The sequence below is a fragment of the Myotis brandtii genome, unplaced genomic scaffold (genome assembly GCF_000412655.1).
Source record: "Myotis brandtii unplaced genomic scaffold, ASM41265v1 scaffold69, whole genome shotgun sequence".
Lineage (NCBI taxonomy): Eukaryota > Metazoa > Chordata > Mammalia > Chiroptera > Vespertilionidae > Myotis > Myotis brandtii.
In genome coordinates, this window is record NW_005370700.1 from 1592670 (window position 1) to 1615348 (window position 22679).

At 39.3% G+C, this 22679-nt stretch overlaps 1 protein-coding gene across 2 annotated transcripts in view; it reads right to left on the minus strand.

The window, feature by feature from the left end:
* Positions 1–22679, minus strand: part of CDH20 (cadherin 20, type 2) — a 201178-nt gene that overhangs the window by 79856 nt on the left and 98643 nt on the right. The window contains exon 2 of one of the 2 annotated variants that reach the window (XM_005881798.2): positions 13990–14013. The exons of the other annotated variant lie outside the window; for it this stretch is intronic. The gene's annotated coding sequence lies outside the window, so the exon portion shown is untranslated. The remainder of the gene's footprint in view (positions 1–13989; positions 14014–22679) is intronic. 2 annotated transcript variants of the gene reach the window in all.

Below are 22679 nucleotides of genomic sequence, written 5' to 3' on the forward strand. Positions count from 1 at the left end.
AGCATGTTTAAAATACTCTGTAAGATTTATTTGGGGGTTGAAGTTGTTTGCTGTCGCAAGGCATTTTGAAATCATTGATACCATTTATGAATGCTGTCATTTCCTACAGATCGATACTGTTGAGAATTTTTAAAAATATGATGAATTGCTTCATAGATTACTTTGGTAAGAATAATTCATATGTAGACCATGATGGAGGGTTCTAACTCAACCTCAACTTTGAGCTCTGTACTTGGTTTGTTAATGTCTGCTTTCAAGTTTGAGAGGTCTGGCTATTTTTCTTTCTGATGCTCATGTTTCTTCCTAGTCTCCAATATTGATAAATTGGTGTGGTTGCCTTCAGCTTCCTTGTGGCATCAAATCTTAGCCCACATTCACTCCCAACCAGTGTTTAGGGATTCTGTAGTGAGGAGGTCTTGACAGGCAGCTGCCAGCTCCAATAGAATGCTCTACCCTGGCTGTAGTTCCCAGACTGTTAGGGTTGAACAGCATATTAATTGAAGCTTCCAGAAGCACATGGAAGGGGATATTCCTAAAGATTCCCTGCTTTTCCAGCGGTGTCAGAGGACAGTGGGAAAGTGTGTTGTGTGGAGGATGAAAGGAGGCAGGTGGTGGGAACACCAGAGTTGAGGGGTGCAACTCGGTTAGGACAGGAGGAACAGTGGGGAAAGTGAGATTCCACAGCTGCAAGAAGAGGTTGAACTTTTTTTTTTTACCTTGTTAACCCACTAAAATGTTCTTCCCTTAGATGTTCCCTTGCATTTTTTTCTAAAAGTTAGGAACAGATGACCAGGCTGCATAAGCAGAAAAGCTCAGAGCTTACATAAAGTGTATAATGCTGTTATCAATAAAATTTTAAAAGCAAAATTACCATAGTGGTACATATTTAATTACGCACGCACTTCTTACTGTGCTCTATGGTAATAATAGCAAGCAAATCACATAAACAGTGTAGCTGGCGTTACTTTTAATAGGGAAGGGAACTAATATTTATTGAATCCCTAATATCTGCTGGGCTCCATGCTGGGTCCTTAACATATGTGATCTCATTTAATGTTTAGCTAAACAAGGCGTTTCTAGGGCCAGGGTGGGTGAAGGAGTGAGAAGTTACAGCTCCAGGCTCATCAGAAGACATAGGATTCCTTTTTCTTTGGCAGGAGCCCCCATTTTTGCCGTAGTGTGGGTGCCCTTGCCCTCTCTCTGGTTTGGGAGTTTGGATGTCCTGGGCCTTGGAACCTTAGCCACAGATGGACACAATGAGGACACAGCTTTTCCCTCCATATCTGATTTTACCTTCAGGTTTCTTAAGGGCTGGGAGTTGAGCTTGCAGCCTGCACTCCACCCTTCAGCTAGGAATTCTGTTTGAATACAAGGAAGCAGAACCCTAAGCAGCTTCTCCTTGGAGTTTGAGGGAATGTGAGTAGGAAACCAGTAGCAGCCCCCAGCTCTGCTGTCTCCCCCTCCCCAGGAGCAGCCTCCTAAAGGGAAAGGAGGAAGCCAAGTGGTGAGCTTCAGGAGGAGGCCCCTCCACCCCTACTCCTCACCCTTTTCTACGTGGTTACTGACATTTTGCTATTCAGAGTATGACTTTTTATCTTTTGGGATTAGGGAATTCTTTGAAAGTTTGATAACAATCTTGACTCCACCCTCCAGAAAAATGTACCAATGTTTACACTTCAAGTGAAGGTTACTCGATTTAGAGTTTCACACAAACTGCCATTGAAAACCTCTGAGAGAAAGGGGAGGGTAGGTAAGGAGAGTGTATGAGTCACTTATTCTTTAGTAGGATCATCTTATTCATTTGCTCACCTGAGATGTGCTTAAGGCAGCAGGAGCTCAGGAGAGGAGGCTGGTAGAGGTGGTAAGAGATCATTTTGCAGTATGAGATCTTTTGGGGAAAGGCAGGCCCAGCTAGGGAAATAGTAGGGCAGTAGGTTGTATAGTCTTTCCACCCAGAGTGGCCCATGGACAGTGGCATGGGTATCAACCAGGAGCTTGTTGGAAATGCAGGATGGCAGACCACCCTCTTGCCCCCCAGGACATGGTGAATCAGAATCTGCACTTTGACAAAGTCCCATGTTCAGGTTTGAGAGGCATGGATGTGTCTTGAGGACACTGAGATAGGAGCGGGGACCTGGGGTTGAGATGAGAGGAAGCCAGCAACTGGGAGAGTGCTGCTGAGAGGTGCCTGTGAGGGTGTCCACGAGCCTCCAAAGAAGAGAGAGGGAGCCCAGACAGGAGGATGGCAAAGAGATAGTGGAGAGGGCCTTGAAGTGGTACTCAAAGGGAAGTTGGGAACATTGTAAGTCTGGGAAGAAAGTGACATTTAAAATCAGGCAACAACAAAAAGAAGTTGTTTACTACAATATGTTAAATCATGAATGATATATAACTTACTAGTGTGAATTATGTTTTAACTGGTATCAAAGAATTATCATGTGAAATTATTTATGATAAGGAGTAAATGACTTTAGACAGACTTCTGTCTCTGCCCTTGATGAATCTTTTGAATGTATAACTGTTTTCTTAAACCCTGTGCCTTACTTGAAAATCTAAAGGATCTTACGTTATTAGCTCCTGTTATTGGTGCAGACGTCACTGACACGCCCTAGATAAACTTTATCAAATACTTGTTGGATACATTATGTTAGCAATGTTGCTTGATTTCTAGCAATTTGTTTGTTTTGGGAAGGCAAATGAAAATAAATGATAATTTTTGGAGCAGAGAGAAAAATTAATACTCCTATTTTGGTGAAGTTATAGGCTATACTGTGTCACTGATAAAATTCTAGGCCTGTGTTACAGGTTGTGTCTTCCCACCAAAAGATATGCTGAATCCTAACTCCTGGTATATATGAATGTGGCCTTACTTGGAAAGAATCTTTGCAGATATTATAAAGCTAATATCATGCCACAAGGGCGGGCCCTTAATTCAATAAAACCAATGTCCTTATAAGAAGAAAAGACAGAGACACGGAGGGATGGTGGTCATGAGAAGATGGAGGTTGGAGTGATGCTGACTATCAGAAGCTTGAAGAGGCAAGGAAGGATCCTCCCCTAGTGGCTTGGAGGGAGCAAGGCCCTGTAAAAGCCTTAATTTTGAACTTCTAGCTTCCAGAATTGTGAGGCAATAAATTTTTGTTGTTTTAAGCCACCCAATTTATGGTACTGTGTTATGATAGCTCAGGAAATGAATATAGCATGCTTAACTATTTTTCTGTAGTTAGTAATCATTTTGGTCCAATTTTTAATGAATTCATTAGTTTTGTATACTCCTGTTTGAGATGGGATTATAGTCATTATAGTCATAAAAGAAACTAAAACATTTCCCCAAAACTAAATAGGCCATTTGCATAATTTTTATGTAATCTATATATGCTGTGGTTCAAATTTACCTTTTTATGAAATGCCAAAGTTTCTATTTTTCTTTTAAAATTAAAACACTCATTTGTATTATCTTAGTGAAAAAATATAACAATGTCCAACAGTTGTTTAGAACTATCACCTGAGATAAGATAAATAAGATTCTGACTAAAAAATATTGAAAGATGTATTTATTCCTGAATCAATAAATTATTTGAAAAGCAAATGAAAAAAGTAGTTAAATATTCTCTGATATTAGCAGTTGTAACTGTGTCTAGGATAATTACTTATTGGGGAAAAAAGGCAAAACCTTGTGGAAAATACAAATGGCTAAGGAAACTGCAAACTAGCTTATGCAATAAATACACCATATGGCCAAGGATGTCAAAAATCTCAAATTTATTTTGAGACCAGAGTCAGTCTGACCCTGCAAATTACCTTCAGGAAAGGATGATGGAGCTGCCCACATCACACCCATGGGTGTCTGTCATGAGTGGGAGGTGTAGGACTGTGTTAAACTGCCAAGAGGGCAGCTGGTTCTGAGACTCCATTAGCTGGGTAAAGCACAGCCTTTGCAGTGGTGATTGCCCATTTAAGTTATGGCCTCCCTGTATTGCATGCCATTTCTGTGACTGGTTTATCCACTTAAATTAGATGTGTTTTGGATCCTACTACACCTCCCACTTTTTGTCATTTGCTTGAGTGAAATCTAGCAGATTTTGCACGGCAAAGGAAACCATCAACGAAGTGAAAAGACAACCCACTGAATGGGAGAACATATTTGCCAATGATACATCTCATAAGGGGGTCATATACAAAATTTATAAAGAACTCAAGCAATTAATAATATTGTAATAATTATGTATGGTACCAGTTGGGTAATGGAAATAATAGGGAGAAAACTTTGTAAATAAAGTATATGATTGTCTAATCACTATGCTGCACACCTGAAACTAATCCAAAATAATATTGAACATAAACCTTAACTGAAAAATTAAAAATTGAAATTTAGCATAAAGTATATTGTTTTGAACACAATGCCAGGGAGACTAGTTACAAAGGAACCCAGAGGAGCTTATTCTCATATGGCTCTGAGATATGAATATCATTGCCGAGTAACATCAAGGTCACTTATATTTATTTTCTTCTAAACAGTTTTTGACTTCAAAATGCCTTTGTACTTTCCAGCTCAAAATTCTAATCGCTTTCAGTGAGCTCAGTCTCTATGCAAAACTTGCTTCCCACCTGCCAAATTGAAAATGTCTGGATGGAATACTGAATTTAGGTCAGTTTTTAAAAATGTGTCCTTCTCTAGAAGAAAAGAAATCAAATCCAATAACATCATACAGAGAGAAAGGTAAAATCATTCCAACAAGAGCTTTTTGTTGCAACAGTTGGTCAGAATTAAGAGTGTGACTCTTTTCCTCTTCCCTGTCTCTACGACTGAATTGAATTTTTAAAGAGTTACAGCTTTTTTTTCTTTTCATTATGTCTATAGCATCATCTCTGCCAAGAGGAACAACTAGTATTCCTGGTTAGTTCCTGAGGTTAATCAAGGTGGACTTTCTCATCTTCCCAGTGGAGGCTCTGGGCCAGGGATAGACAGGGCTTCTCAGACTGGGAAGTGCATAGAACTCCTCTGAGGGTTTTGTTAATGTGCACATTTTATCAGGTCTGCCTGGGATGGGGCCTGAGCTTTTGCATTTCTAAAAATCTCATTGGTGGTATAAACAGCTGCTATTTGGTGAACCATGTCTAGAGTACAGTTGGCCCACTTTGGGTGTATCTAGCTTCAGACTCATTTTCTTGGGCCAGTCTCTCCTAACACCTGACCATTTCTGGGCTAGTGTTGAGTGTATTTTGGATTTAGCTTTCAGCAATATCTCCCACACATGGTATAGTTCCACAGTTAACCCCTTCTCTTTCATTCTCATTCTCTCCCACTAAGTGCACTAACAGAAAGTTCAGAAACTCAGTGCACACAGATACTTGCCTTATAGAGGAAACATTTTTAACTGTGTAGAGTGAGGGAAAATAAAGAAAGATGTAACTCTACATTGAACTCATATTCATTGAAGAATTCAGAATTTAATTTTACCAGAGGTAATAGTTTCACTAGTATCTGCTTAGTACTAAGGTAAGCAATAGTTGGAATGATAGTTGACTGAGGCATATTTGAATTTTAGCTTTCCAAGTGCTCTAAATAAAATAAATTATAAAAATATGACTCAAGCTATTATATCCATAGCATCACTTAAGAGTAATAAATATAATGTTCCACTTAGGAGCTATCATAGTACAATTAACTAAATGGTATTTAAAAAGTTTCTTAAAACACTTAAAGTTGTAAAGCTATTCAGAAATAGATCTATGTTTCTTAAGTAAACACAAACAAGAACTGGAGTCATTTTAGTGGATAATAACGGAAATCAACAAGCCCAATTCTAGCTCCCTGTGGATGAGATTTAAAGCAACAAATCTATGCTACATTATGCAGTTAACATAAAATATACTTAAATTTAGAAGATTTACTCTGCCATCACCTTGCCACATGACAAACAAATCCTGGACTAATGTGCTTTTATCAATTCACAAACCGTTGTAGGGTGACTTTTGTTCCCAAATGCTTATGCACAGTCTCCTCTCAAATTAGGTTACTGCATGAGGGCCCTTTAGCTTCTGTTCAGATCCTGATGGAATCATAGGTTCCACACATCATGAGCCTGTCAGCCTGATTCCGCAACCCAGCAGGCTGCTCTGTTGACAGATATAGAATCAAAGAGGTTTGTGGAGAACAATTTCTTGCCTGTGTCTTGCAGAGCACAGATCCAGCTGCTTTGCTTTGGAAGGGAGGGGACTATGGTGGGCCTGATGTGGGAAGAGATATTTTCCAAGTTGTCTCTTTGATAGGCTACTTTCCAGACTGCCTTTTCCCTGAATATTGCAGGAATGAGACTAATAAATTATGAGTAAGGGCTAAATAAATCATTTACAACTTCAGGTGTTTTGGAGTCCTTTTTGGAAATGGGTATTTAGAATACTCCACTAGTTCTTAACTAGGCAAAAACCTATTTTGAGAGAGTAAATAATAGGTGATCTATTGGTTCAATATTATAATCACAGTAAGCTAAGAGAGAATGGAGGGGCAAATGGAGGAGATCATAGAGAATAAGAAGGCAACCAGATTTGAGGGTCTTTTACCAACAGCAAGGCAGACAGACAGGAGGACAGAGAAATAGACATGGAAAGGAGATGCAGAGAGGCAGAGGAAGTAACGGAACAGAAAGACGTGCTCGTTTAAATACTTGTGTTGTGCTCTGTGTGTTTTATTTAAAAGTGTTTGAAGGAAGTCTGGTTTCTTTGCTCATAAAAAGAGTCAACTGACCCAGATTGTTCACTGGAAAATCTGCATTTTAAAAATAGATACAAAATACAAAGGAGGTTGCAGCAGCAGTGAGGTCAGCCAGCAGTGGCAGTGGAAGCCCCAGGCCGGACTGGATGGAAAAGGGGGAGGGGACAAGAGGCTGGAGAATCCTTAGTCTCCTGTTTTCAGTGTTGGTTTGACTCTGGAAAGCACTCATTTCTCACCCAAATAGCTAAGATGTTGCCACATATATTATCTATTCTATATTCTGTATTTTTATAACAGCTCCAAAGAAGAACAAAACCCCAAACATATTCTTCTCCCATCATATTTGATCTTCCAACAATTCTGTGAAGTAGACAGGACAGGCATTAATACTGATGTCATCTAGTGCATGGCAGATGAGGAAACTAACGGGATTGAATTACTTGGGGAAAATTACCCAGCTTGGAAGGGTAATTATAATTACTATTCATAGGGCTGAACATGGAGTGCTTTGCCACTATGATATTTTGGGCAAATATTTTAACCTTTCTGTGCCTCAGTTTCCTCATTTGTAAAATGGAAGGATTATAAGAGTACCTGACTTTCAAAGCATTAAATGAGATAGTACAACAGGCACTGAGAACAGTGCTGAATAAAGGCTGGCTATTCATTATTATTTTTTAACCCTCATCTGAGGGTATGATTTTTTTTTTATTGATTTGAGAGACAGAGAAACATTGATGTAAGAAACGTTGATCCCTTGCTTCTGTAATATCCCACTGGGGATGGAACTCACAACCTTTTTTTGGTGTATGGGAGGGACAGTGCTCCAGCCAGCTGAGCCACCTGACCAGGTAAGGCTAGTTTTATTGTGATTATTAATGAAGACTCAGCCATTCAGATCTCGTGTTCTGGATTCATAGCCGCAGGTCATATCAGTAAACTGTGGTTAGGCAACCACTGCAGCATCAGTGATTAACCAGAGGTCTCAGATTCTGGGGATGTGTCAAAGGCAAGACTGCTGCTCTACAGTGGAAGAAAGAACAATTTCAGTCAAAACAAGGGTCAGTTTAGAATTTCTGATTGGAAGATCTACTGGAAATGACTTCATTGATCAAGGAGGTTTTTTTTGTTTTGTTTTGTTTTTAGATAATCTGTTTCTGGAAGAGTACAGAAAAAGCTGGAGTGGATTTCATTAAAAGGGTGGGGGGAGACTAAATGGAACGAGCATTCTCTGGAGCTCAGAGAGGTCTCCATTATTCAGTGTGATCCTTTCTTTTCTGTGTTCCTCCTTCATGTTGACCCCAAACCAACATGCTGATGGAGTGGGGTGTTCTGAAAGAGGAAAAGAATTGGGTGGCATATGGTGTGACACTCTGGAGAATTATGAAACAGGTTCTGCATCTTACTGAGTTTCTCCACTAATCCATAATCACTGGCTGAGAAGTCATGGGGATGCTTTTCCCTCTTGAGAGTAAAGAACAAAGTAATTAGCCATTAGGAGATAATAGATTTTATTAGATTATCAGGGAGCTCAGTCACAGGGATCAAGTGAAGAATGTTTATCAGTGTTCTCTTTCCCAAACTCACTCCAAAACACGTGCTACTTTCCTCTGCCCACCAAAACAATAAAGATCAAATACACTTCTAAATTGTCAAATAAATTGAAAAATGTCTCCCTTGCCCTAATTGGTTTGGCTCAGTGGATAGAGCGTCGGTCTGCGGACTTAAGGGTCCCGGGTTCGATTCCGGTCAAGGGCATGTACCTTGGTTGTGTGCAGGAGGCAGCTGATCGATGTTTCTCTCACATCGATGTTTCTAACTCCCTATCCCTCTCCCTTCCTCTCTGTAAAAAATCAATAAAATATATTTTTAAAAAAAAGAAAAATGTCTCCCATGCAAATCTAGGTTCATGTGGCTAAAATGCTAAATGGCATATGCATAATGACCCTTTAATTTTATCTCAAATTAATACTTATTACATAAATTGCAAAGTTAACATCTCTCAAGACCTCTCCTTCCAAACATTGTTTTTGAAATAGTTATGTAATTATATAGGTCTTTTTAACCTTGAATAGCTTTTATTTTTTTCATCATAAAAGCAGCTTTATTACAGTAGATTAGAAATCTTTGAGCGTTGGAAAAGATTTGGTCTGAGTATTCACTACCAAACCCGAGAAGTATGCCATCTAGTGGTATTACCCATGAACAACAAATAGCCAAGTACAGGTCTGGCAGAACTTCATAGAGGTATGTACCAAATTCTGTGCAGAGCACAGAACACCAGGTCACGTTGTGTATTTGATAACTTGAAAGGAGGAAAGAAAAAAAATGAACCGAATACCAGCAAATGTACTAAAATTTATTATCTGATAGCCAGTTGGATTCTACACCTACTTGGAGCAAATCAGAGGAATGGGGCCACCCAGATTATGGGATAGAGGATTGAGTTTAGCAACTTACTGTTGAATAAATAATTTAAGATATCTTGGGTTTTTAAATGTATTTAAAAATGAAGAGGTTAAATCAATGAGTTTTTGCATTAATGCTTTTCCTCAGATATCTATTTACTCAGATGTTAAAATTTTAAAAAAGTTTTATTTTTCATCTAAAGATATTCATTCGTATGTGCTTTATACCACACACACAAAACACTGATACTTTATATGTACAAAATTTGGTAACTTAATATGAAGCAAAGGACTTTCAAGGGATAATCTCACTTTGCAGCTATGTTTTGATAAAGCTTTTCCAGGTCTAATTAGTGTCTATGGATCTTTAAGTAGCAATTAAAAAATCTCTACATATTATTTATTGATTTATAAAGACTATTATAGCTATTTCACTTTCATTCATTAAACAAATTTATTTAGAACCTAATCTGTGCCAGGAACTTCTAAGAATTGATTTTGCAAGCATATAAAGTTGTATAAGGTAGGAGATCTGCCACAATATTTTTATGGAAACAACAAATTGAAAAAACAAATATTCATCAACAAGGAATTAGTTAAGTAAATGATGGTTCATTGATATAATGGAATACAATGTGAACATCAAGAATGAAGCTATAGATCAATATTTACTGCAATGGAAATATATCCATGGTACATTTAAAGAACAAAATCAGCAGGTTTTAAAGGTGTATATAATAGTATGATTACGTTTTGTAAAAAACAACGTATCATGTGCCCACCCATCTATGGAGAAAGTCTGGAAGGATATGCACAATAGAGGCAAACCTTTCTATTGTGAATGAATGGTTGTAGAATAAACGTTCATTACCTCTAAAATTAGAAATAACAAAGTTCTTTCAATTAAAAATTGCTGGAGTAATTTTTTTATTTCATAAGTGTTCTAGAAAAAGGGCTTTAGACTGGGAGCTGAAAGTCTTGTTTTGAGTTCATACCATTCTCTCTACTTGGGTATCTATTTTGAACATTTCTATAATAAAATGTAAACATTAAAAAAGGGGGGTTGCATTTTATCCCCATTTCTCTCTCTGTGACCTAGACTGAGATAATTTTCCACTCTGAGCCTTATTTTCCTTATCTGAGAGTCAGGATAGTCTTTCCACTTACTGGTGACTTTGAACCAACTATGTAAATGTTCTGTTGTTCAGTTTACCTATGTCAGGAATGATGGTAATAATGGCATTGATAGTGATAGTAGTAACTACCTCATAGAGTTGTAGTAAATGAATTAAATACATCACTGGTGTTTAACAAGTTTTGATTATAATTCTTGTCTGCATAATGGGATGCTGGTGATGATGATATTGCTGATGATGAGGATGATGATGATGAGAAGGAGGAGGATGCTAAAATAAGTCTTGAAGGTTTGTTGTGGGGATTAAATTAAATACTTGACACCTAGTAAGTATTTACCAAATGATAGTTGATCACTGGGAGTAATACAACAAAAAACTCAGTTCGAGGAAGTTATCTTTGAGAGAATAGCCAACATTTATCTTAGGTCACATCTTGAAAATAGGTAACAGTAGATTGAATGCAAGACTTTTGATTTTGATTCATTGAGTAAAACACCCCTTCTCTGTTAAATTATCCAATATATGTCCCTATTTTAAAACCTGGACTTGCATATTAAACAGCAGAAATATTTCTACATTTTATTTCCAGAAATCTCTATTGGTTCATTTTAATTCTTTATGATTCCATTACCTCAAAACAGTTTGCGCTACCTTGCTTGAGATTCTCTTTAAATGGAGACTGTACAATTATGTCATTTTAAATAATTTAGAGTGCCGTGTTTCTTACCACTTATTCATCTGTATAGTGTATTCTGTATGCATGGCTATTGGATGCCAACACACTGCCTGGTCTTTTCATACAGAGCCATTGAAAATGTGAGGATCAGAAATGATGTCTGTGTTAATGATATATATTAATTTAACACATCAGCAGGGGAAGGTTGAGTGATAGATCATGTTTAGTTACAAATAAGGGAAGAACTCACTGCTTAGGAGTGTTCAAGTCACAGGTGAGTAGCAAAAGGTTTTTATTCCTTCCCTGACAGAATAAATTTATCTCCTTAAAAGTCACCTTTATGCTTTCTACTTGTCATTAGGAAGGCTGCATTCTGTATTTCAATTTTATGTGGACAAGACATTAATTTTAAGAGAAAGACATTGTTCTGTGCTGGAATTAAATGAGGTTATTATTGGTTTGAGTGGTATAGATTGGGTGAAGGGGTGGTTCAGCTCATGTTTGGCTTTAATGTGAAAAGTGCTAAGTGAATATGGTCCTCTTGACTTTTTTGGCATTGAAAGCAAAATATAAATGGGGCAGTAGACTTGAAAGCCATCAGTAGCCTCTCTAAGTACCAGGAATCAGGGTGTACAGCTGATATAATCAGCAAGGGCATATGGTATAAGATTATATAGTCCTTTCTCAGTGGAGAGATTGATATGACCACTTGGAATTGATTTTGGATAGAGGAAACCAAAGAGCATTAACTTCTGCTGTTGCGAAGGAGACCTCAGAGGTCACCTAGTTTAAAGCAAGTTTAATCCTTTCAGCAATAATGTCTATCTGTTTCTTAAATATCTCCAGAAAGAGAGATTTAGCCACTCCTGATACATAAATGTCATCAAATTGGCAGGAAGGAGAGAAAGCTGGTCATTAGAACAGGATGAATATTTAAAACAACCTTACCTCTTTTCAAATTTGAGAGAAAATAAATGAGGTTTTGCTCAAATAAGACCAAGAAGACCAATTTTGCTCTATTCAGGGAAAGTTCATGGGATTGTAGAGGAGCACCAGTTAATTATAATTAAACTAGTGGCCTGGTGCACGAAATTTCATGCACGGAGTGGGGAGTTCCCTCAGCCCAGCCTGCACCCTCTCCAATCGGGGACTCCTTGAGGGATGTCCAACTGACGGTTTAAACTGGCAGTTGGACATCCCTCTCACAATCTGGGACTGCAGGCTCCCAATCACTCACCTGCCTGCCTGCCTGATTGCCCCTAACTGCCTCTGCCTGCCTGATCACCCCTAACTGCCCTCCCCTTCCTGTCTGATCTTGCCCCCATCTGCCCTCCCCTGCCGGCCAATTTGCTTCTGATTGGTCGGTTTCTATGCCAGTCAAAGTCAAAAGCTCCACCTCCTAGGCAGCCAATGGCTCCTCACAGTTCACCCAGACTTGGTTCTGATTGGTCGGTATCTATGCCAGTTAGTGTCAAAAGCTCCATCTCCTAGGCAGCCATTCCCTCCTCACAGTTCATCCAGATTCAGTTCTGATTGGTCGGTTTCTATGTCAAAAGCTCCACCTCCTAGGCAGCCAATGGCTTCTCACAGTTCACCCAGACTTGGTTCTGATTGGTCGGTATCTATGCCAGTTAGTGTCAAAAGCTCCATCTCCTAGGCAGCCATTCCCTCCTCACAGTTCATCCAGATTCAGTTCTGATTGGTCGGTTTCTATGCCCAGCATCACTGGGCCTATCTCCGGTGATCAGAGAGGCGGGGCTGATCAGCAGCCCCTGAGAGGCTAGGAGAGAAACAGAGGTGTGGCTGCTGGCGAAGCCCGGAGAGAAAGAGAGAGGCAACGGCTGATCAACAGCTGCCACGGAGGCTGCAGATCAGACCCTGCCTCTCTCTCTGGGCCTTTCTCCAGGCCTGATCCACAGCCCTCTCGGCAGTCAGTGCTGGGTCACTGCGCCTGCAGCAGCGTCAGTCAGTGCTGGGTCACCTCGGCAACCCAGCACTGACTACGGGACTGACTTCCAGTGTTCGGTTGAGCCTTCGGTCAGTTGGCAACCCAGCACTGACTTCAGGACTGACTTCCAGTGTTCGGTTGAGCCTTCGGTCGGTCATTACGGACCCTGGGTTTTTATATATTAGGATAGCGCTTCCTTCTCATTGTTGTAGTAGCCACACTTCCTGAAAGGAAAGTTCATACAGTTTTCACTTTCTCACTTCCTATTTACTCTGCTACCTAGTGATTACTGGCTTTGCCTTCCCTAATCAATTGAAATGGCTTTTGAAACTTACCCAAGGTGTTCTTGCCCAATCCACGGACACTTTTCAGGTTTATATTATTTGACCTCCCTGTTGTATTTGAGAGAGGAGGATGTTTCTTATAAGTACACTGAAATACATGGTCTCCTATGATTTCCTTAAATGGTAGGGTGAGGGCTGGACTTTCTCTAGCTTCCCCTCTAAATCAAGGGAGGTTGAATTGTCCTAAACACATCTCTAGTTTTGTTTTTTGTTTTTCCTTTTTTTGATTGAAATTTAATGAACAGTAGGCCAAAAATTGTGATCTGTGGCTTACATATATTATCTGATTTAATGCCCCACAATATCAATAGGAGAGAGGTAGGTTCACCTTCATTTTACAGATGAGAAAACTGAAATACATAGTGGTTAGTACTTGCCCAGGGTTATGTAGCTAGTAAGTAGTACAGCCTAGATTTAAACCAGCATTGAGCCCTTATCAAGTGTAGAATAACAGGATTGCTAAGTACTCAACCTGGGCGGGAACTGCCTGCTCAGGACACATGTTATGGTGGCAGGAATAAAGTATAAGTTGGGGTGGTAGAGTGTTATTGGGACACACAGAATGGGAGTGAAAGAGCAGGCTTATGTACTTGTGAGATTTATAAAATGGCTTCAGAGGCCATGTAGGAAACAGTTACTAAAGTCATGATGTGAACTTAAAATGAAACTTCCCTTTCCAAAGGGAATTGTTGGTTTAGCTTATTATATTAATAATGACTAATTAAATGTCTGCTTATCCCGTAGGTCATGGACTTTGCTCACCTTTTTCTTTGCTGTATCCTCAACCTGTAATACAAAGGCAATTAATGAATATTTATTGAATGTTACAAACCCCTTTCCTCTCAGAATTCTCTGACATGAAACTACACTCTCCACTCTTTCCTCCTGGCTACTCCTCACCAATCTCTTTGTGTGTTCTACTTTCTGTTTGACCTCCAGATATTTCCCAAGAGTCTACCCTCAACATACATGTCAATCTACCATACTTACGTTTTAGGGTTATAAACTCCATCTAATGGCATTAGCTATCCTACATTTGTTTGCTTTAAATTTGAATTTAGTTCAGTTTGAAACTAAATTAGTTCAGTTTGAATTTCTCTACTGAGCATCCTAACTCTGTGTCCAACTATTTCCTAATAAAGTCCACTTTGGAGTCCATAGGTACCTCAAATTCAATAAATCTAAGGGGGAGCATACTAAGCCCCATTTTCAAATGTGTGTGTCTCTCTGTCAGTATATATTTTTATTCCAAAGGGAAGGTCTAGAGCTTCCATTAGATACTTTAAAAGTACTATGGCCCAAGGAAAGTTTAGATCTATTTACTGTGCACTCCCGTGGGTCATGATCCCAGTGGTTGGGGCAGATACTTCTGTGCAGACTTACAAATACTATATTGGCCTTTGCAAAATTTCTCATCTCAATCTCATGCCCCGTGTGGCAATAACATAATTACTCAATTTACACATATGGTAACTTGCTTTGTTGTGCTATCATTCATGGTATGCTTGCACTCAGGCCTGCTTTTAGGACTGGCTTTCCTGTCTATCTGGGGCACTTCCATTAAACTGAAATGAACTGAAACAAGGACAAACATTTCCCAGGATGCAAAAAGGGAGAAACTTAAAGAAGGAATAGGCAACCATATCAAGTGATGCAGAAATGAGGAAAATGAGAAAAGGGAAAAGATAGTTTGGGAGATTCAGGGATAAATGGTAACTTCTTAGTAAAAAATTTGAGAGGAATTGTGGGAGAGTAAGACAGACTATAAGATGATAAAAATGGAGTAGATAATGTAGATGGTATGAGGAAAGGCAACTAAGAAGGGCCCAGACATAAAAACAAGGTATATTTAATAGTTCCTTGTCAAGCTGTGCTCAAATTGCAGATGTATGAGGGTGTTAGAAAGAGCAGCAGTGAAATTCCTGACCATGGTGGAGCCAAAACTGAGAGATGGAAGGACTTGAAGAGTGATTATGGAGAAAGGGGTTAGAGTTCTTGATAAAGAACGTCAGGTTCAGGAGCAGTAAGGTAGAGAGAAAGATGAGAGCAGGAAACAGTTAAAGAAGGTGAGCCTCTAAGTAAAAATCTAGTGTTTGACACTTTTTAAAAAATATATATTTTTATTTAAAAAAGATATTTTTATTCATTTCAGTGAAGAAATGAGAGAGAGAGAGAGCGAGAGATGGTTGAAGTTTGTTATTTTTGTGAGTAGTATAGCAGGATGGAGGTGAAATGGGTGAGAGATTGTGGGACAGTATGTGTTGTAATTTTAAAACATTGGCAAATTTTTTGATACTAGAGGCCCAGTGCACAAATTCATGCATGGGTGTGGTCCAGCTGGCCCGCCCCAATGGGGGCCCACTGAGGACGAGGTCAGCTGGGGGAGGGGCCATGGGAGGGCTCCAGGGCATGTCCAGCCCTTCTTGCTCAGTCTTGATAGGCTGGAGCCCAGCAGCAAGCTAACCTACCAGTTGGAGCATCTGCCCCCTGGTGGCCAGTGCACGTCATAGTGAGCGTTTGAGTGGCCTTAGTATATCATTAGCATATTACGCTTTGATTGGTTGAACGAATGACCAGATGACTGGACACTTAGCATATTAGGCTTTTATTATATAGGATTTTCCCCATAAGAGGTTTAGTCTCATACACTTCCCCTTAAGTAAAGGCTGGCCTTAATGATTGGCTTCTAACAAATAAAATGCAGTGTATGGGATGCTTTGTGGCTTCTGAGACTAGGCCATAAGAGGCAATACAACTTCCATCTGGCTCTCCTGTAGGATGCTTGTCTTTGGAACCCAGCCCGTGTGTTTCGAGGAAGAACAGGCCAAGTGGAGAGACCCACTTAGAGAGGCACTGAGGTCTGTGACCTTCAGCCTAGGCTGAGCTCCCAGCCATATCCAGCACTAACTTGTTAGTCCTGGCTGTGAACCACCTGGAAAGCAGATCCTTAAGCCTTTGGTTGGACTACCCCAGCTGATGCCATATGAACAGGGAGGAGCGTTCCTGCCAAGCCCTGCTCAAATTGTTAATTAGTGAGGGAAATACATGATTACTATTATTTTAAGTCAAGTTTGTATGCAGCAACTGAAAACTGGAATGGAGTTTCAGCAAGGTAATATGAACAGAGATGTTTCTCTACATCACTGTGGTCCCTTCAAAAAGCAAAAATTTTGGACTTTGAATGATCTGTGTTCAAATTTTTGACCACTTGTGTGACTTGGAACAGGTTACCTAACATTCTGAGCTTCATTGTTTTTCTTGTCTTTAAAGGGGAAATGATAAGGACCTCAAGGATTATTGTGTGATTTAGAAATAATTGGTATAAAGCCAGTGGCTGTTATTTAGTAGTCATTCAAAAAATGCTATCTATTATTTTTATTGGTAAGGAAGCTTGGATTTTGGCATCAAATTCTATTCTAACTAACTGTAGCTTTGGGCAAGTTCTGAAACTTTTCTGAATCACGCATTCTTCTGTGTAAGGAGGGTGAAACCAACTTTGCAGGCCTGTAACAGGTTAGAAACAGCATAGTGACTGGCACATGGCAGGCACTCAATAAATAGTAGATACATTATAATTAGTATGGTGGTCCTGAATGTATTATGGCCATTGACATGAGTAGGACAGACTAGAAAATTTTGATACAAGCACTTTGAGGCAGTTGGAAGAAAGTTCTAGTAGAAGATGGCAATGAAGTTTGGGAAGGAGGATGTTAATAATTAATATAAGTTTCAAAAGAAGAAACTTTTGAATGATGAGTAAAATAAAGACTTAGAAGAAGGATTTTGAGCAACCCCTTTTCTTCTATTAGTACTGAAAATAGGAGAAAATTGTTTAAGGAGATTAGAAAAATAATGAGTTTCTAAATATTAGAAAAGGCCACAAAACTCATAATGGATGTGAAATTATGAGAGAACAAGGAAGGTAAAGAGACTGAAGGAAGTAATATGATTGGTGAGCACGACCAGCTTTAGGAATTTTAGTAAAGAAGAGGGAGAACCTCTCCATTATTCCACAGACAACTCATGGTCATGGTTCTCCACTCTAACATTAGCTACACACTTAGGCTTGAGTAGGACTGGAGGTCATCCACCTTTGGGCTGAATCTCTCTTGAACTTCCCCTGACAGGAAATCAAATTATTTCCTTAAAAGACTATCAATCAGTAATTTACTAGCTCAATGTCTGGGAACTCTCATCCCGAATTCTTCCCATATCTATCAACTTCAGTCTCTTTTACAAGCATCTTGGCTTTTAAGCATTTCCCATACTGTACTTAATAGTCAATGAACATCTCTTTTGTCTTGGATATAAAAACAAAGTATATTCAACAGTTCCCAAGAAAGGTATATGTCAGCCTCTGAAACATTTTAAAAAATGTTTTATTTAGCCTGATGTGTGTGCCTGTCGTATACACCTTTGCTTATAATATTCATTCACCTCATATTTACAGAGTATCTGATATGTACTACATACTGATATAGACCCCTTATCCTCTTAGAGTTTATAAAATATATATGGGAGCTGGGAGGGGGTGGTAGTGATGAGGAGGTAGGCAATAAACTAATAAATAAGTTTCGTTAGAAAGAACATCCATGACATGCAATATATCTTGACCAAGTATAAGCCCCAAACTCTTAGGTGCCTGAGAGAGTGCAGGTAGTTGTTGGGCATGTTAAGAAAGGGGAGAGAGTACTTGGCCTGGATGGCTGACCATCTACCTATCTGCCCACATTGTGCACTCAGATCCACTGGAGTTCAGGCAGGTCCTAATTCCCTGGCTTTGTCTTGGGCTATCCATAAGCAACTTCCCAGATCCTACTGGAGTTCTATTGTCTCCTTTCTTCTTTCCATTCCTGATGTGGTACTGGGCTTTGAGGACCCAAGGTAGTGGTCCATTCAAGCACCATGAAGAAGATCCCTGAAAGTTTCTCTCAAGACTAGTGCTACCCAAAATGCCATCCGCAGTGAGGTGAGGAGCTTGTGCCTTGCATCTGCTATAAATAAAAGCTCACTATGGAAAAGGTGTCAGCTGAACTAAACATTGTTCTCAGTGTTGCACTGATTTACATTCTAGTATTGGCTCTCTATCTTGTTGCGGACTTGAAACAAGTTGTTTGTGCACAGGTGCTGATCTGCGGGCTGCACTTTGAGTAGCAATGCTCTACAGGGTAGGTTGCAAATTGGGGCTCTGTGTTGCTGCATCCAGCCTGCAGATATATTTTCTTTGGCCCTGCACACTGTGGTCAACATTTTGAAATGGAAAGATTTTGCATAAAATTACACATTTCCAACAACTCCTCACCATGCCTTTGTTTTCTGTCCCTTCAACATCTGATGTCTGTGATTCCACATTCCTACATGGCAACAGTAAGATGTAACTGAAAAGTGACTCTCCTTTTTATGTGGGGCATGTGCCTTCAAGGAACCCAAGGGATCCTTTTGGCCCAGTTTGTTTATTTATGTTGCCTGATGGCCCCTAGAGGCATTTGATTTCACGACCTCTAAGCATCATGTGGGTCACTGAAGGCAAGCTGTATCTCAGCCCTAGTAGGAAAAAGAACTGGGTTGGGGTGTGATTAAGAATGTGCCTCCTCTTCTTCCTTTATTTTTCCATCCATTCATGGAGTCTTCTCTCATATCCTCTCCATCATAAAAGCCTTCAAAACTCATTGTACTGAACCTGCTCAGTGATGAGGTTGGGAGAGGCGGGTGGAGGAAAGGTGAATAAGCATATGCTCTTTCATGCACAGCAAAGTCACAGTTCCCATCTGTCAAGCACCGTTTTCCCAGGAAGCTGGGGAGCCATTAGATCTATAGACCTCAGGGCAAATCAGTGTGGGGTAAGAGGGGGTCTGAGAGGGCCAGCCTTGCCTACCACTGCTAACTGCTTAGAGATGAATTACTATTAACTTTCCCCAGAGAGGAGGTTATATATCAAAGTACTGCTTTAGAAAGTGCCTTTTGGTTTTCTAATGGTTCAGCGATCTTCTTGTTACAAAGATTTTCATTTCAATGCTCCCACTAAATCTTACAAATTTCACAAAGTGGTGTTTGTTCTGACTTCTCTGAAAGCACACAATAGTCTCTGGTTTTAGTCCGATTTTTTGATGCCATTTTTTTCATCATTTAAAGCCTTGACTATGTTTTCTTGTGCTGTATGTAGTATACTAATTGAAATAGAAAATTATGAGTGAGTATTTGTGATGCATAATACCTTAGTTTGGGAAACCCTCATTTAGCCAGACTTCAGAAAAGTTCTGGAAAACCACTGTGATATTCTAAGACAGATGTGCTGCCTGGCAAACCCTCATGATTAGAATTCTCCTTGCAGTATTCTGAGTTTTGTTTGCATTTCCTTTGTTTTTATTTATTTACTTGCTGTGAAAAATGATGAGATTTTATGGTTCCTGACTGAGAGGAATGGGAGAAGAACTGGGTGTTGGGATCATTCTTCCCTTGATCTAAAGGAAACTGAATTTAGAGTTTTAAGCAAGGCATGTTGGGTGGGAGAATGCAAAAACAGTGCAGATTATAATTCCCACACAAACAGGAACCCTAACTGGAGGTGGCTTGGCGGAGGATGTGGAATCGTGTTCATGAAAGACTTAAAAATCACATGTAATCAATCTAGATCTTACACTTTGGGGAATATAATTGCATAAGTGAAAAAGAAAGCATTTTTACTAAAAGTAAAATATTCTACAGTATAAACAGAATGAAGGAATGTTGAAGGGGCACATTTTAGATAAAGGAATATTCCAAGTTGAATACTATTAAATACTTAAAGCAAGGAGGCTTTGAAAAGGGTATTAGGTCCCATTGCTATTAGCATGACTGGATTTTATGGGCACAAAAACTATTCAGTGTTTCCCTGCCTCACCATCGTCAGTGTAATTTATTGTAGACCTTCTGTGTGCAAAGTTTATATTTATTGCTTATTTGGTTCACCTAAGAAAAAGAACAGACAGTGCCTAGATGAGCTCTAGCCATAATTGTTCTTTCCTAAGTTCTGCTTTTCCCTGCATCCACACTCTCCACAATGTGACTGAGGCTCCACCCATGGAGAGGTGGAGGCTGCTTCCTCCACCTTAAATCTGAGTTGGCCTTGTGACCTGATTTGGTCAGTAGAATGCAGCAGAAATGTGCCCGGAGCAGAACTTTAAAGCCTAGACCTCAGGACACCTTGCATGCTCTAGACCAGCCGTGGGCAAACTACGGCCCGCGGGCTGGATCCGGCCCATTTGAAATGAATAAAACTAAAAAAAAAAAAGACCATCCCCTTTTATGTAATGATGTTTACTTTGAATTTATATTAGTTCACACAAACACTCCATCCATGCTTTTGTTCCGGCCCTCCGGTCCAGTTTAAGAACCCATTGTGGCCCTCGAGTCAAAAAGTTTGCCCACCCCTGCTCTAGACCTTGAGTGGCACTGCTGAGTAAGCCCATATGCCCCAACCAGGCTCCCAAGTAAGTTGAAGAGTCTACCCAAGATTAGATGTTCCTAGTTGGCTTAAAGCTGACTACAGATGCATGAATAAGTTTCATTGAACCTAGCTGAGGCCAGAACTGTCCAGCTGATTTTAGTTGTTGTTTTAACCCATAAGTTTGTGTCGCCTGTTACACAGCATGATTGTGGAAATAGATAACTGATACAGAGGCAGTGTATTAGTCAGATTTGTTTGCAATAAAGCTGTATAACAAATAACTCCCAACTTTCAGTGGTTTATAATATTTACTTTTTTATTTTCTTCATAGATTCGAGGTTGGCTCTTTCATGTTGAGGGTAAGGTTCAGGACTGTTTCATGGGTCTCTTATTCTGGGATCCTGGGCTACCCAGGACATGGTTTTGTAATGACAGAAGGCAGAAACAACATAAGAGTCAAGCTAAGTTATGTAAGCAAATTTAGTCTTTGTTCATGTCATGCCCAATAACATTCTATTAGATAAAGGAAGTCACATGGCCACGCCTAAAGTTAGTGTAGCAATGTACAGTTTATGGACAGTACCAGAGGCCCTGCAGAATGACATGATAAAGGGAATGATGTTTTCCTGTTACAGGAAAGAAATGAGAAATTGGGAACAACAACTGACCACAGGGAAAACTATTCAGAAGGCAAAATGGGGAAACTGTTTTCTGAAATACTTGATGAAACTCATTAATGCGATAAAGAATTTGCCCCAGAAAAAACCAAAACAGACTATTAAAGCAATTAATATGATAGATGAGTGTGAAATATTTTTTTCTCCTGAGCCATGTTACTTGGAATAGGAATATGCTAAAAATGTTTTCACTTTTTTCCTCTTTATATTCACTACATTTGGGTATTATGCGATATTTCTCCTTCTCTTGGTTTTACCATCCTCTTTCTTCTCTTGATTTTATAACTTTACCCCCTTTTAATGAAGTTTTCTTGGTTTACAGTATTGCTAAAACAGGAAACTATCTTTCTTCTACTTAGAAATGGTGGAGTAAACAAAAAGTCACATATGCAAGTGTAGGCTAATGTGAACTCTAACTATAAAATGTTTTTAAATGTGAACTATAAAATGAGTTGAAAAATTAAACAATGGAATAAATTTATTTTATTATAGAAATGCAGGACTCTACCTTTCACATGACAGGCTACATAACAGAAAAATTCTCTAAACACCTTATTATAGATGGTAGGTCACACTCTTCTCTGAGAGTCTTAGTATCTAGACAAAGAGTTTTGTGATTGACTGTTAATATTGTTTCTTTCTTGATTGAACATTGCCACTTTATTATTTGGGAAGTATGACAGTCACAAAGTTATTCTTCTTTGTTAAAAATGAATAAGCTACATCAAAATAAAAAGCTTCTTCACAGCAAAAGAAACCATCAACAAAATAACAAGAAAGCCCACTGCATGGGAGAACATATTTGCCAATGTTATCTCTGATAAGGGTTTAATCTCTAACATTTACAGGGAACTCATACAACTTAACAAAAGGAAGATAACCCAATAAAAAAATGGGCAAATGACCTAAATAGACACTTTTCAAAAGAGGACATTCAGAAAGCCAAGAAAGATATGAAAACATGCTCAAAGTCACTAATCATCTGAGAGATGCAAATCAAAACAACAATGAGGTACCCCCTCACACCTGTCAGAATGGCTATCATCAACAAATCAACAAATGACTAGTGCTGGCGAGGATGTGGAGAAAAAGGAACCCTCGTGCACTGATGGTGGGAATGCAGACTGGTGCAACCACTGTGGAAAACAGTATGGCGTTTCCTCAAAAAATTAAAAATGTAACTTCCATTTGACCCAGTAATCCCACTTCTAGGAATATATCCCAAGAAACCAGAAACACCAGTCAGAAAGGATATATGCACCCCTATGTTCATAGCAGCACAATTTACAATAGCTAAGATTTGGAAACAGCCTAAGTGCCCATCAGCAGATGAGTGGATTAGAAAACTG